A 15161-nucleotide genomic window follows, 5' to 3' on the forward strand; every position below is an offset into this window, starting at 1 on the left:
TCATTCTGAATGTGGAAAAGTCAACCATAGCCCCCACTCAGAGGATAGAGTTCATAGGAGCTCTCCTAGACTCCAGTCAGGCAAGGGCATTCCTCCCGGAATCTCGCTTCCTCGCCCTGGGCACCATCATAGAGATTTCTCAGAAGATTCCCCACTACTATGGTGTGAAATTGCCTGAAATTGTTTGGACATACCCCAGGTATACAGGCCAAACAGACTGCCTAGACAAATTGGTCACCCTCACTCCTCCAGTCCTCGAGTCCTCCGGTGGTGGCTTGACCCCCAAGCAGTATGTGCAGGAATACCCTTCTCCAGGCCTCAGCCATCGCTGTCCCTAGTCACAGATGTGTCAGCGATGGGATGGGGGGCACATCTAGGAAGATTCAGGACCCAAGGTCTTTGGTCCCAAGCAGAACTTTCTCTGCACATCAACATCAGGGAGCTGCGTGCGGTTCACCTCGCTTGCCAGACGTTTCAAACTCATCTACAGGGCATATGTGTATTGGTATTGACGGATAATACCATATCAATGTTCTATATAAACAGACACGGTGGTACTCACTCCTCTCTCCTGTGTCAGGAAGCCCTCAAGCTGTGGAACTTCTGCATTGCCCACTCCATACATTAGGAGGAATCGTACCTTCTGGGCTTGCAGAACGAACTGGCCAATCACCTCAACAGGTCCTTTCATGGCCACGAGTGGTCCCTCCTCCCGGATGTTGCGATCAACATCTTCCAAAGGTGGGGATTTTCCAGATAGACCCGTTCGCGACATGGCGCAACAGGAAGTATCAACAGTTCTGTTCCTTCCTGAATCACAGCCTGGGCTCGCTCACAGACGCCTTTCTCCTCCCTTGGAAGGGGCACCTGCTGTATGCATTCCCGCCCTTCCCGCTCGTTCACAAGGTCCTGCTGAAGGTCTGACGAGAGGGAGCATCAGTAATCTTGATAGTACCAGTATGGCCATGTCAGCACTGGTTCACCACACTCTAGACTTGTCGGTGGACACGTCTATAACTCTGCCCCTGGTCCCGGACTTGATCACATAGGACACTGCTGACATCCTAATCTAGAGTCTCTCCACCTCACGACGTGGAAACTCCATGGCTGAATCTGTTAGAGCTTGCATGCTCAGACTCAGGCTATTTCTATACTACCATGGTAAGTGGACCTATGCTACACAACTCCAGCTACGTGAATAACGTAGCTGGAGTCGACTTAGCTTAAGTCGAGTTACCACAGGGCCTACACTGCGGGGGGGTCGATGAGAGAAACTCGGCACCAGTCCTGCGACCGATCGGCGGAATGGGGTCACCGGTCACCCTCCCGCCGGCACCCGTCCTTGAGACGCGAATCTCCTCAATCGGGGAGATTCTACCGACAATTGGCCTACTCTGACTCCCAGTCCCACTCTAGATCCTGGTACACGTCAAGCAGTGTGAGGCGTAGATCGCTGATCTTTTGCCGAAGATCCCCAGGGTCCTGCGGGAGGGACTCATCCCGATCGGAGAGGTCAACGTCGAGGCACAGCGGCCAGCACCGCAGTGAGGAGGCCCGCCGGGCCAGCCGGTCATGGTCACTCTGCAGCGTCCGCTCTGCTTATGACTCTGGTGCTGATCAGGAGTCCCTGGTAGCAGGACAGGCTCTGGCACCAGTGGTACCGTCGACTTCATCGGCACCGCAACTGACCCCATGGCCTCTGGGCCAATGGCCAGCAGCGTGGTACCCCTGGAATCCTTGGGGGTTCACCCAGCCTTCCCAGGCTGCCCGGTCAGTGGCGGGGGCCTCAGGCCATCGGCCACAGCATCCCGCCCTTCTCCGGAGGTGGAGGCCCCACACAGGAAGACCCCCAGGCCCATGAGGATCTAGGGGAGCAGCCGGTTGGACCACCAGGGGATGTGGTGGATTCCTCGGTGCTGGCTACGTCCTCCTCATCGCCAGATGAAGTGATTATGGGTTCCCCTCACCCAGTTCTGCAAGATGACGCCAAGGCTCATCAGGAGCTTTTGAAGAGGGTTGCCTCTAACCTGGTGCTCCAGGCAGTCATCGGACTTACTGTTCAACATCCTTTGATCCACGGCACCCGCTAGAGTGGCTTTACTCCTACACGAGGGGGTATCGAAAATAATTAATGCCCTATGGCAACCCCCCTCCTCCCTACTACCCATCTCAAAAAGGGCTGAGCACAAATATTTTGTGCCAGCTGAAGGCCATGAGTATCTCTATACTCATCCGGCCCCAAACTCCCTCGTAGTTGAGGCCATTAACCAGAGGGAGAGGCAGGGTCAACCCGGGGCTACGCCCAAGAATAAAGACTTGAAGAGACTGGATCTGTTTGAGCAAAAAATATATTCGTCTTCCAGCCTTCAGTTGAGAGTGGCCAACACCAAGCCCTCCTTGGCCGCTATGACTACAATATGTGGCAGTCTATGGCCAAATTTGAGGTCTCGCTGCCCGAAGGGTCCAAGAAGGAATTCCGGGCGATCCTTGAATAGGGCACAGCCGCAGTGAGAGCTGCCCTCCCAGCAACCTCGGACGCAGCAGACTCCGCGGCTTGCACCATGGCCTCAGCCATCTCCATGCGAAGGGCATCCTGGCTGCTCCTCTTGGGTCTGTTACCAGAGCCTCAGCAATTGATGCGGGACCGCCCCTTCGACGGCCAGACCCTGTTTGCAGAACAGACGGACAGTAAACGGCATGGCCTTAAGGACTCCCGCACTACCCTGAAAACTCTGGGGCTGTACGTTCCCAGTCCAGCCCATAAGCGGTTCAAACCGCAGCAATCTCAGGGCCAAGGGAGTCAACCCTGCCAGGAGCCCCCCCTATAAGAAGAGTAGGAGCTACAAGCGCCGGCTGAGCCACCTACCTCCTCCCTCTGCCCAGTTGGTCTTGACCCGCAATAAGCAGGGGGGCAAGCAAGCGTTTTGAAGGTGCGCTTGAGAGCAACCTACCAGACTTTACCCCGGATTGGTCTGTCCCGCTGTTATCCAACCGCCTTTCTTTTTTCTTCCCTGCATGGACAGCTATAACTTCAGACTGCTGGGTCCTCAATACTGTGGCAGAGAGTTATACTCTACAGTTTACTTCTACCCACCCTTCCCACCCCACTTCTCCCTCCCTCTTCAGGGACCCTTCTCTCGAGAGTCTCCTCACGCAGGAGGTAAAGGGGTTGCTGCAATTGGGTGTAGTGGAAGAAGTTCCTCTCCAGTACAGGAACAAGGGGTTCTATTCCCAGTATTTCTTAATCCCAAAGACCAAGGGCGGTCTGCGGCCCATCCTGGAACTGAGGGACCTCAACAAGTATCTAAAGAAGCTGAAGTTCTGCATGGTTTCCTTGGCTTCTTCGAGATCCGTTGCTCATGTCCATTCCCTGACCCGCCGTCCTTCCCCACTGTTGGAGTTTCCAGCAAGAAGGAACTGAGGGTGGGAGAGCTGGCGGCTCCCCTTATACCGCGTCATGTGGGCACCACTCCAGAGAGTGCCAGAGCCGGTCCCCTATGGATACTGCTAAGGGAAAAACTTCCGGCACCGGTGCATGTGGCAAGCGCACACACCTAATATGGAATGCACATGAGCAACATATCTCGAAGAACACCAGTTACAGAAAAGGTAACTGTCTTTTCCACTATTGTTGCACTAAGATGTTAAGGAGCCAAGTATGCAGTAATTTGGTGTCAGGATATCACAAGTCCAGGAAAACATATAACTTCCAATGCAAATGTTTAGTGTTGAGTTTCACAAGGTCAATTAAAATAACCACTTAATAACAAAAATTCGTCTACATTTAAGAGAGGAATACAATAATTTATACAAATATGTTGCTGAATGCATCTGTCAAAACATTTTGATCTGACCAAGATTTGACCTGGGTTGATTCACATTTCCTAAGACAATTGCTATTAGTTAAATGAACAGGAGTACTTGTGGCACCTTAGAGACTAACAAATTTATTAGAGCATAAGCTTTCGTGGGCTACAACCCACTTCTTCGTCTCTAAGGTGCCACAAGTACTCCTGTTCTTTTTGCGGATACAGACTAACACGGCTGCTACTCTGAAACCTGTCATTAGTTAAATGGTTTCTAATGAGACATTGTGAATGGTTGTTGAATGATTCAGGTGGCAGTTTATTAATGATGATTCAAGCATTTGAAAGATAAAAACTAAGAACAGATTGGAGTTGACATTTTTTATTTGGGGCTTGACTTTTAATCAGGCATAAAACAAAAACTTACCTTTAATAAAAATATATTACTTTACATTCTTTTATCAAATTTAATACTGTTCAGTGAAACTTTTCAGTGACATGAACTTAACATAAACCCTTCTTAAAATCTCTGCAAGCTTTAGACTTAGACTGATTTTATTATTTTTTAAAGGAAAAAGGAATCTGAGAAAATAATCTTAATGATAAATAAAGGAATTTACAGAAGGACATAGGTCTGTTTTATAATGGAACACAGATATTGATAATAGTGCACCAAGAAACAACAGAGTGCTGAACACAAACACACAAAAAATTGACCTTGACCTCTCAGAAATGAATCTAGTTTGATTATAAGTGGCCTGAGAATGAAAAACAAGAATAAATTCCTCTGGCTTTCATTAATAAAGATTTGGTAGGGTGACTGGTTTCTGAGAACATACAATAGAAGTGTAGAGATATAAAAGTCCTTGGATTAAAAAACAAAAGCATAGGATTGGATTAGAGGATTTGTGGGTAAATCCTAGTACCCCCATCAATTATTGGATTCTGTGAATGTTAACAAGTCATGAGTTAAACGCTTATGTTAGCCAGGTGTTAGATGTGACTGACTTGGGAGAATGGTTCAAGACAGTCCCCTTCCTTTATTAATTTGTTTCTCCCTCTGTCCAAGTAAATAGAAGGAGGAAATTGTACAGTCTAGTTAGTTTATATTGCTGAGATAAAAATTACATTATTTAGAATAGTGGCTGCAATCCTGCTATGTAAAATCATCAATAGAAATAACTTCCTTGAGTGTTTGTAAAGTGAAGAAGAGTGACTATTCAAGATAATATTATAATGTAGCTTTAAAAATTGTGATATAGGTTTGAAAGCAATACAACCATATCTTGGGAGCATATGTTATACACTGGATATTGATTGGGCTATAATGTATTAAATTTACAATAAACTTAAGGGGGCAGAAAATCCTTATATATTAATCTGAGCTTCCGTCATTGAGAATTTAGAATGTATTGCCAAACATTTTTATGAAAATGCAGAATCAGGTTGAGAACCAATTTTTCAAAGCAACCTTCCTTGAAATTTGCCCCATAAATCAGGGTACTTGCAACTAAAGTACCATAAAAAGAGTGAATCAGAAGAGATCATGTTACCAAATCATGACTGAAGGGGATTAACTTTCATCCCTCTTTGGAGGGCATTAGGTGCATAATGTCCAAGTTGTAAATAAATGTGCAGATTATTATGAGTCACACCAGAGTAAGGTGTCTATAACAAATGTCACCCATTACAAATATCTGCCAGAAAACTAATGGTCTGATCTTGTAATTTAATTAAAGTAATATATAAAAGTTCAGTTTTTTTTAAAAAAGGAAGATGTAATATGGCCCATGAGGGTGTCTTTGGTGGATTTCATTTAATTTCTTTGGGGTAAGTGGATTGAACTTTAGATGAATAGGGTGAGACAGCCCAACTTCAGCAAGGTCTGTACAAGAGATTGGTGTAGTGCCATATGCCTTAGTTGGCAGTTGATGCCATTTTAATGATACACTTCCAAATGTAAAACACAGCTTATTTGGAATCTGAAAGACTTTCCAAATAGACTTTTTCCTTTCTGTAGCACTGTGCGTTTTCATATATCTTTATCCCACTCTCTCTTTGTTCCACACTGAAGGGTGAAGTATGAGAAACTGACAGGAAAAACTGCGCATAACTTCTTTTAAAAATTATTTTTGTTTTAAAACTGAGTATCTGTGTTTGTTTAACATCACATACCTTAAGAGATAGAGGTGTGTGTGTGTGTGTGTGTGCATGCACACACATGCTCCTGTGCTGGAATGGCAGCATAATTAACCATTTTATAAAATGATGCATTATCATGGTGCTAAGCGTGGATACCTTCATGGTTAAATATGAAAAATAAGGTATCTTTCTAGAATGCTAATATCAGTGGCTTATGTGCTTAAGGTGTCTTTTAGGTGTAGAACAAATACCGCACATGTTTGTTATTCCATCTTCATTCTCACACTCTCTGTCTTCAATTGCTGCACTTTTTCTGGCACTTTCCTTCAAAGGCTACTGTATAAAATGGTTTTTCCCTGGGTAAATCAGTTGCATGGTGAGCTGTGCAGCAAACCTTAAAACCTTAAAAATGCCTATCATGTAATCATACTAATCAGTCACTGAGTAGTATTGAAGCTTTACACAAATCTTTGATCTAGGAGTAAAAATATTGTTCTAAAAATATAATATATAAAAATATATACCAATGTGCACATAATGTTCAAAGCAAGTACAGTATTCATTGGGCCTTTTGCACATTACCTTAGTCCAGAGAAGCCTCATTAAACAGTTTTGAAGGAACATATTTAAAATTAAACTCTGGATGTAGTGGGCTCAGGTTGTGCAACTATTGACTTTTCTTATTTCTTCTGTCCTTGATGTCTTTTGAATACAATGGCTCCCTCTGACGATAACAGAGATGTTGGCTAAAAAGCTCTCAAATTGAGGATATTAATGTCATGACAGGAATAAAAATGGTCCAGTTAATGCAATAGCATTCACTGAGGCACTGGAAATCTGTGGATAATTTCAAAAAATAAGCACAGATGTAATCAAATTTATGTGAGAATTAGTACCCAGGATAATTTGTCCCTTGATAGGAATATGTCCTTTTTAGATAATAAAGTCTGCATTACTTAGAACTGTGGCTGCATTTTTTGCCCAGGAGAAATCTGGATAGTTAAAGTCTCCCATGAATATTGTAAACTGTGGTTTCAGATACCTTGAGAATTGGTGCAGGAATTTTTCATTTTCTCTCTTCTACACTCTTGATGGATGATAACTTATATGTTCTGTGATGCCTCTTTGGTTTCATTCCTTGTCTCCTTACCTGAATAATTTTACTATCACATTCTGTTTAGTTGAATCTGCCTGACACTGCAGGTACTTTTGAAATTTAAAATGTGGAGCCCCCCTTTTGCGTCTTCACTTTTTTACCTGTGCAAATTATATGCATCTATGTTGATGTTTTGGTTATGTGAATCAGCTGATAGGTTTGTGGCATGCCCATCAGATCACTCTTAGTTCTTGCTATTTATTGTACTCCTTGCATATGAAGCTCTTCGACACAGGAACTGCCTTTTTGTTATATGTTGGGCGCATAGCTATAGATTCTAAAATGAGAAAAGGTTAAAAAAAAACTGGGCATGTTTTGTCTTGAGAAAAGTAGAGTGAGGAGGGACCCGAAAAGTCTTAAAATATGATAAGGGCTGTTACAAAGAAGATGGTTCTCAATTGTTCTCCATGGGAGAGACAACATGAGCGAGGTAATATCTTTTATAGGAGCAACTTCTGTTGGTGAAAGAGACAAGATTTTGAGCTACACAGAGCTTTTCTTTAGGTCTTTGTATAGTTTGAAAGCTTGTCTCTTTCACCAACAGAAGTTGTTCCAAAAAAAGGTATTACCTCATCAACCTTGTCTCTCTCTTAGCTGTGTTTGGTCCCAGGATATAACAACTCTGCAAACAATGTTCTCCATGTCCACTGAAGGTAGGACAAGAAGTAATGGGCTTAATATGTAGCAAGGGAGATTTAGGTTAGATATCAGGAAAAACTTTCTAACTATAAGGATAGTTGAGCATTAAAATAGGCTTCCACGGAATGTTGTGGAATCCCTATCACTGGATGATTTTAACAACAGGTTAGACAAACACCTGTCAGAGATGGTGTAGGTGTACTTGGTTCTCAATGCAGGGGGTTGGACTAGATGACCTCTTGAGGTTCCTTCCAGCCCTACATTTCTATGATTCTATGCTACCACAATAAAAACAATAATATTTTTAGGTGGAGACTAGCGAATATAAACACATCCTCTTTCTCAAAGGTAGTCTAACATTCTGTGAACCTAGAATCCTCCTCCTCTATGCTGGTCTCTCTTGTCAGTCGTTCTTTCCTCTCACTCAGTGTGGAAGGATATCAAAGAAGTTCCTCTTCACTGTCTTTGTTTCACTCCAGTTGCCAGATTCATAGAATCATAGACTATCCGGGTTGGAAGGGACCTCAGGAGGTCATCTAGTCCAACCCCCTGCTCAAAGCAGGACCAATCCCCAGACAGATTTTTACTTCAGTTCCCTAAATGGCCCCCTCAAGGATTGAGCTCACAACCCTGGGTTTAGCAGGCCAATGCTCAAACCACTGAGCTATCCTTCCTTCCCAAAGTTATCCTTGATCTTGGCCAGATTTACAAAAGCATTTAGCAGATAGGTGCCTAGTGGGATTCATAAAAGTGCGTAACCTGCTATCTGTATCTTTAGGCACCTGAATACCTTTGTAAATTTGCCCTCTTATCCTGTCTTCCTTTTCTTGCATTTTTTGTTTCCATATGGACTGTAATTTTTGGAAGTCTACCTTCGTTCTGCAGTGTCCTCCACTCTTCTTATCATATATCTCCTATTCCAGTACCAGGAGGCAGTATACCATTCTGTACACTTGATCTGTAATCCAGGTAAGTCTGGCCAACTCCTTTCCTATGAAGAATTATGTATACCTCTTCCTTAGTGGGAAAGCTAGTGAGGATGAGATCAACCTTTCTGATCTCTAGTTGCAGATGATCTTCAATGGGCTGCATTACCTGGCCATAACTCAGAAATTTAAGGCTCAGGGGATGGTTAACAGCCATACATTTCTTTTTATATTTGGGTCAAAGATTTAGTTACTCTAATGTTTTCATTTTATATATAGCCATATCTATATATATCAGGTTTTGTTCACCTTAAGTTACAAGTTAGTAATATGTATTGTTCTATTTTTGCAACCTTCACCTGTCTCTGCCTAACAGTAGAATTTTAATAGTTAAAGGAGTTAATGCAATTTCTGATTGTTTTAAAATAGCCCAGTTTTCTTAAACTCTGCCTCTGTCAATTGTAACACTGTCCAGAGCTACTGTTTTTTTCTATTTCTGTATATCACCAGCCAAGAGCGGAGGCCAAAGGGTTCTTTGGAGACCATATATTGCTGTAAATTTAATTTTCAAAGCACTTCAGTTGTGTTAACAATAACAGGAGTAATAAAGAAAATGTATGACAGTTATATTTATAGACACGCAGGTATTGTAAACCCCCTTAAGTAAGCAGCCTTTTTTTTTGTGGTGGTAGGATCCTCGGGTCCCTTGTACCATTATCTTACTATTGCTTAGTGGGTAAACTTTTTGAAATTTTCATTTATGAATGGTTACAGTGGACCATGCCAATGTATTAAATGGCACCCCTCAGAGAACAATAAACCAAAACAGACTTTGTTTAAACAGCTTTCCTCATTGGTTTGTGAAATTTGTCTTGAAACCAGTAAATCATCTCTGTGTGCTTGTCAACCAGTTCAAAGGCTCTCTGTGTGTAGCTAAGGCTGACTGTAACACCAGCCTTTGTACATAAACTCTGCATAAATGTCTTTTGTAATTTGGAAAATCTCTGGTTCTAACTTACATATTTGAGCTGAAAATATCAGAATGCTTAAAATGTTAACACTATGTTTTAATAAATGCTGTTTTTTGCTTTGCCTTTTTGTACTATCAGTTGCCTACAACTTCATAAATCTGTTAAATACATAAGTTACTCTGGGATGATGGCTGGTGTACTTTGGCCCCTGTCTGTAAAGAACCTAATCATAAATGCTATCTTTATAAAGTCTGGCATTCTGTGATACTCCAGATGCTAGGGACCCAAAGATAATTTTCAATGACTGAACCCTTGTTACATTTTATGAATAAAATTATAGTTCTGGATGACAGTCAGCTGTGGCTGGGGGATGAGAGATGTAGATGACAAGGCTGCTTCAAGCATCAGTTACTGAATGTCTGCCGGATGGAGCTTTTGACACCTCATCCTCTAGACATCAGCTTGTTATTTTCCTTTACTCTGGTGCATGATGCATTCATGTGCATGATCTTTCCTCTCTGGGACTTTAGGGACCTGATTTTTTTAAAAAATTTGGATTTGTGCATTGCTTTGCAAGTTTGCATAGTAATGCAAATCCCCAAATCATGGATTTTCCCATTCACTGGTAGTTGGGAAATCTCAAGTGCTTGTACAATTCCTGTTAGAAAGATCAGCCTAGAGTAGAAGAACCCTGTGAATGAAAGCAGTGTTGACCAAGATAAAAAAAAACAGTAATCTGCTGATCAGAAAAAGTGAAAAGATCTGTAAGAACAGATATTCTTCTTAAACATGCACTCGGGTACCAGCGAAAGAAAAAAGGTGTGGATAAAGAGTTAAATTTTTAAAATGTTTTCCTGTACATTACTCATTTGTCTGCTTGTGGGTGCAGTTCTCTGATTTGTGCATGCATATGTGGGATTGTACATGCAGAGTAGGCTCAAAGAGTCTGTCAAAACATGAGGCTATGTAAGTTCCCCTCCGCCCATCCTACTTTCCTTACCAGTTGGAGTTTTGCTATAAATATCTCATCTGTCTATATAAGTGTGTCTAAGGATGCAAAAAGAGAAACTGCCTGTCTGAAATGTTCCTGTCTCAGTTTTTCCATAACTCATTTCCATCCATCTGGAGAAACTCTTGATCTTGTACATTATGGGAGATGAAATGTCAGTTGGTTCCTACTGTTTTATTTTTCTCTCCTAATTAGAAAACTAATCTGGGAAGGGGAGGAGATGTTGGTTTTAACGGTGGCAAAAGTTCTTTTATTGTCTGCATTCTGTATGATTGAAAGGTGATTGTCCAAGAAAAAACAACAGCTAAGACTGATGGATATGAGTCATACATTTTCCGTTTTAAAAATTACCTTTGGCAGGAACTTTCCTTTGCAAAGTGTACAAGGTTCTTTTGTTGTTTTTTAAAAAGTCAGAGACCAAAATATGAATACTTGAAAATAATTATATTACTTGAAAATCATTATATTTCATGTTAATTACTTATATAAATAATATTTTGTTTGGAGGTGTCATGGATTGTTGACCTGGTAAATTTTTTTTTCCAATCCATAAATATGTATTTACCTATAGACAATGTAGATTTTTTTTTAAAGAAATTTTTATTGTACTCAGAGCTCAAAAAATAGCTATGAGTATTTTCTTTCCATACTCTCTCAGCTCCCTAATCTGTCCCCAAAAGTGTATATGCTGGCAGCATTGATAGGAAGAGTTGTCTCATTCTTCCTGTTGCTAGTTGATCTTTCTATATTAACACAGGAGTCAACGTCACATTATTATTCGTCTTCATTGATGAATGTGCAGCTTCTGAGAAGCTCTGTTAGTTTCTGCACTGAATATTTAGTCTGTTTATTCTGCTTCCTTCTTAACTATGGAAGAGGAACAATTTTAATAGGCCTACCTAAAGATGATAATAAAATGTTATAATATTTTCCTCTTTCAGATCTCCTAAGGCTAGCTGTGCCCAGGATTTTCATAGAATTGTAGGACTGGAAGGGACCTCAAGAGGTCTTCTAGTCCCGTTCCCTGCACCCAAGGCAGGAATAAGTATTATCTAGACCATCCCTGACAGATGTTTGTCTAGCCTGCTCTTAAAAATCTCCGATGATGGAGATTCCAGAACTTCCCTAGGCAATTTATTCCCGTGCTTAACTACCCTGACAGTTAGGAAGTTTTTCCTAATGTCCAACCTAAACTGCCCTTGCTCCAATTTACACTCATTGCTCCTTGTCCTATCCTCAGAGCTTAAAGAGAACAATATTTCTCCCTCCTCCTTGTAATAACATTTTATGTACATAAAAACTGTTATCATGTTCCTCCTCAGTCTTTCTCTTCTCCAGACTAAACAAACCCAAGTTTTTCAATCTTTTGACCTGGTGTAGAGCTCGTTGGTAGTTTTGTAGGTATTGTGCAGACTTCTTCATATTGTCCCTGAAAACCTTCATCTGAAGGTCCTGTTCTCTTCTAGATTTTGCATTTTTTTCTCTTGCAAGTGCAGGATTGAATTCTCTTTGACAATAGTTCTGTAGATAGCTGTTCAGAATGCTGTGGTATTGTGATTTGTTTATTTTAATAAAAAAGCTCTGGCATCTAGGAGGATGGAGGAGTGTTTGTGAAGGGGCTTTATTCCACAAACTGATCTATGAAGGCACACTCTTGTGCCTGTGTAGTGTCCCATGGATTTCAGTGGAACTCCATGCAAGGGGGCCTCCGGTGTGGAGCAAGTTACAGGATTGAGGCATTGGTGTGTAACTGTTGTCTCTTAAAAAAGTCATTATGCTTGCAGATTGGTAAAGTGGCCTAAATCATAAACTCCTTTATCTCCCAAATAGGTAATTGCTTGGGCTTGAAAACATCAGCCCAGAATAAACTTCATCTGGTATAAAGTACAGCAGCCTACCTCAGCAACATGTATTGCCAAGAGCACATCAGCCACTCTGTTGGCTCCCCTATAGGATACTGATCTAAATTTAAGATCTCGATCAAGTTATTTTTGAGGTTCTGAATGGACAAGAACCAGGTTACCTAAAGGACTTGCCTCATCCTCCGGACATGGATTGCCCTCGACAGCTCCACTCCTCAGGAATGGTAGAATGCATTAAGAATTGTAAACTCCTTCATCTTTAGGACCAATGTCAAATTCAATAAGTAATACAAGTGTCTTTGGACTAGTAGATGAAAAGTTTCTGTTTCCATGTTCTGTATCTACCACCAGTATTTCCTGTCACTAGATGGGGAGCTATGTACAGTTATTCTGAAATCAGATGTAGCCTCCCCACACTGTTAAATTAGCCAGTGCCAAAGGGTTAATAAATCTGTGTCTGGATTAGTAACCCTGGGTTTAGTGATTCCAGATAGAGCCTCTTTCTAGCTTTTTTTGTTTGTTTTTGGTTTTGCTGTGACCCAGTTTCCTCCCCAGAGAGACTATTGTCCCCAGCAATTGTTGAAACGGAGTAGCTATTTAGTTCCAAAAGGATAACATAATACACACAATTTGGCAGTTGCTTACTTACAAGGACTTAATCATGGTAATTGTACATGGTGTCTGTATAAGTCTGTGTGTGCACCATGATATACAGCACTTTTTCAACAAAAGCATGTTTAGTGGCCATTCAAGGAGTATAGTGGCTTAAAATCCGAATCACCGTGCTATCGCCTCACTACTTGTATTCCATTTGACCCATTTGGCCAAATTAATCCCTAGTGTAAAACCACTGATTTCATGGGCTTTTACTGGGGATGAATGTGGCCTCATACATAAACACTGAATGAAGCAACCATGAGCATGCTGTGGTGCTATTGCAGAAGAGGTGGGGTAAACAAAAAATTGCAATGTATTGGCAAAGCAAAATTCACCCCAGTACTGAGGAGCCAACACACTATGTGGCTCTTAAATCCAATGTTAATGGCTTATATCAGGGTGTTTCCTCTCCATTCATTTTTAAGTTTGCTTATGTTAACTAAACTCCATCAGGCACACTTTAAAATGCTCTTAAAAATGAATTAGTTATTTTCTTAAAAAATAGGTTTTTCCCATGCTATATCAATTCCGAGTTCTAAGACTTTGGGGTGTGGGGAAGAAAGCCTGAGGACTTCATAAATAGAAGCTTAATTTTACTGCATTTATCTCTATAGCTGCAATTAATTATTCAGCGTATCCATTAAAAATTAAGCCTTAGTAAGTGACACTTTTAAACGTGCATTCAAAATTTATTGAAAATGGGGGAAGTGATGATAAAAAGAACAATGTCTAAAAGAAAAATAAAATGTCTTAAAAGAGTCTCAGTCTGTCCTTAAAAACTTCGGTATATAACCTGTAGTACATATAAAAGGTGGAAGAGGAGGGGAATAGAGCCGGGAAGCAATGGGAAGGAGTGGGTAGAGCAGGGCAGCTTCCAGTGTTGCTAACTTTCATGATTTTATTGAGAGTCTCATGATATTCAGTGCTTTCTTAAAACTGCAGCTGCTGAAATCACGAGATTACATGAGAATCTGAGCTTTTGTTAGATAAAAATTGTAATTACATAGTCATGGAGAAATGCTTGAAAATGTGACTTGAGTGCACCATAAACACTCAGAACCCAGAAAGCAAATAAAAAGAATTTCAAATGCATTATTTAAAACAATCTCATGATTTTAGGCCAGTCTTGTGATCTTTTGAGACCTGACTCATTTTAAACGTTTGGGGTTGGCACATACAAGGCCCAGTACATTCTGTACTTGTTCACAGTCCGATTAAACCCCCTCCAGAGTATGTGAGGTTCATAGGGCTTCAGAGCCAACAGATGGTTGTCAATCTATAATGAATCTCATTTGTTATGGACAACAGATACAATTATACATAGATTACACACACATCCCTTGGCAGCGGAGCTAGAATGTTGTTCTTTTAGCTCATAAAACACAGACTTCCATCATGAGAGATAAAGAACAACTCCCTTAATTTACTGTTAGTTCTTGTAGTATGTGGCTTATCGTCTCTGTAGGCAGGTCATGAAAGGGGTGACATCACATGCATATGGAGACATACATATACACACACAAACATACAGTATGTAACAGCTGAAATAGATAGAATATTGCTATCAGATTGCTCATGTTATTTCTTATGTGTGATTCTAAAATATGGCAGACTAAAGTTAAGAAAAATGAATAAATATCAGTGATATTTTTCAGATGTTGACCAATAAAAAAACAATAGAAAAAGTGTGTACAGTGATGAGAAATTAGCTAGTCTTCTCTTGCCACCCCAGCAGGGGAAAATGTGTGTGTGTTTTAAGCATATCATTGAGTATAATGAAAACATTTAGTTTTTCACACCAAAACTATCCCATACTTTTGAAAGATTTTTGTAATGGCATGAGAATAATAGGATGATGATAATCTCTGAAACCAATTAAAATAATAAACTACATGCCAAATAAGTTTATTTACTTTACCTTTATTTTTATATTAACGCAAAATGTTACCCTATGCATTTTTTGTTTGGATCATGGAATTCTTATCAGATTTTT

At 40.9% G+C, this 15161-nt stretch overlaps 1 protein-coding gene across 2 annotated transcripts in view; it reads left to right on the forward strand.

The window, feature by feature from the left end:
• LOC112105766 (protein BANP) overlaps positions 1–15161 on the forward strand; it is a 251621-nt gene that overhangs the window by 43077 nt on the left and 193383 nt on the right. The gene's annotated exons all lie outside the window — the stretch shown is intronic.

Source organism: Terrapene carolina, unplaced genomic scaffold (assembly GCF_002925995.2).
Source record: "Terrapene carolina triunguis isolate 2854851 unplaced genomic scaffold, T_m_triunguis-2.0 Scaffold33891, whole genome shotgun sequence".
Taxonomy (NCBI): Eukaryota; Metazoa; Chordata; order Testudines; family Emydidae; genus Terrapene; species Terrapene triunguis.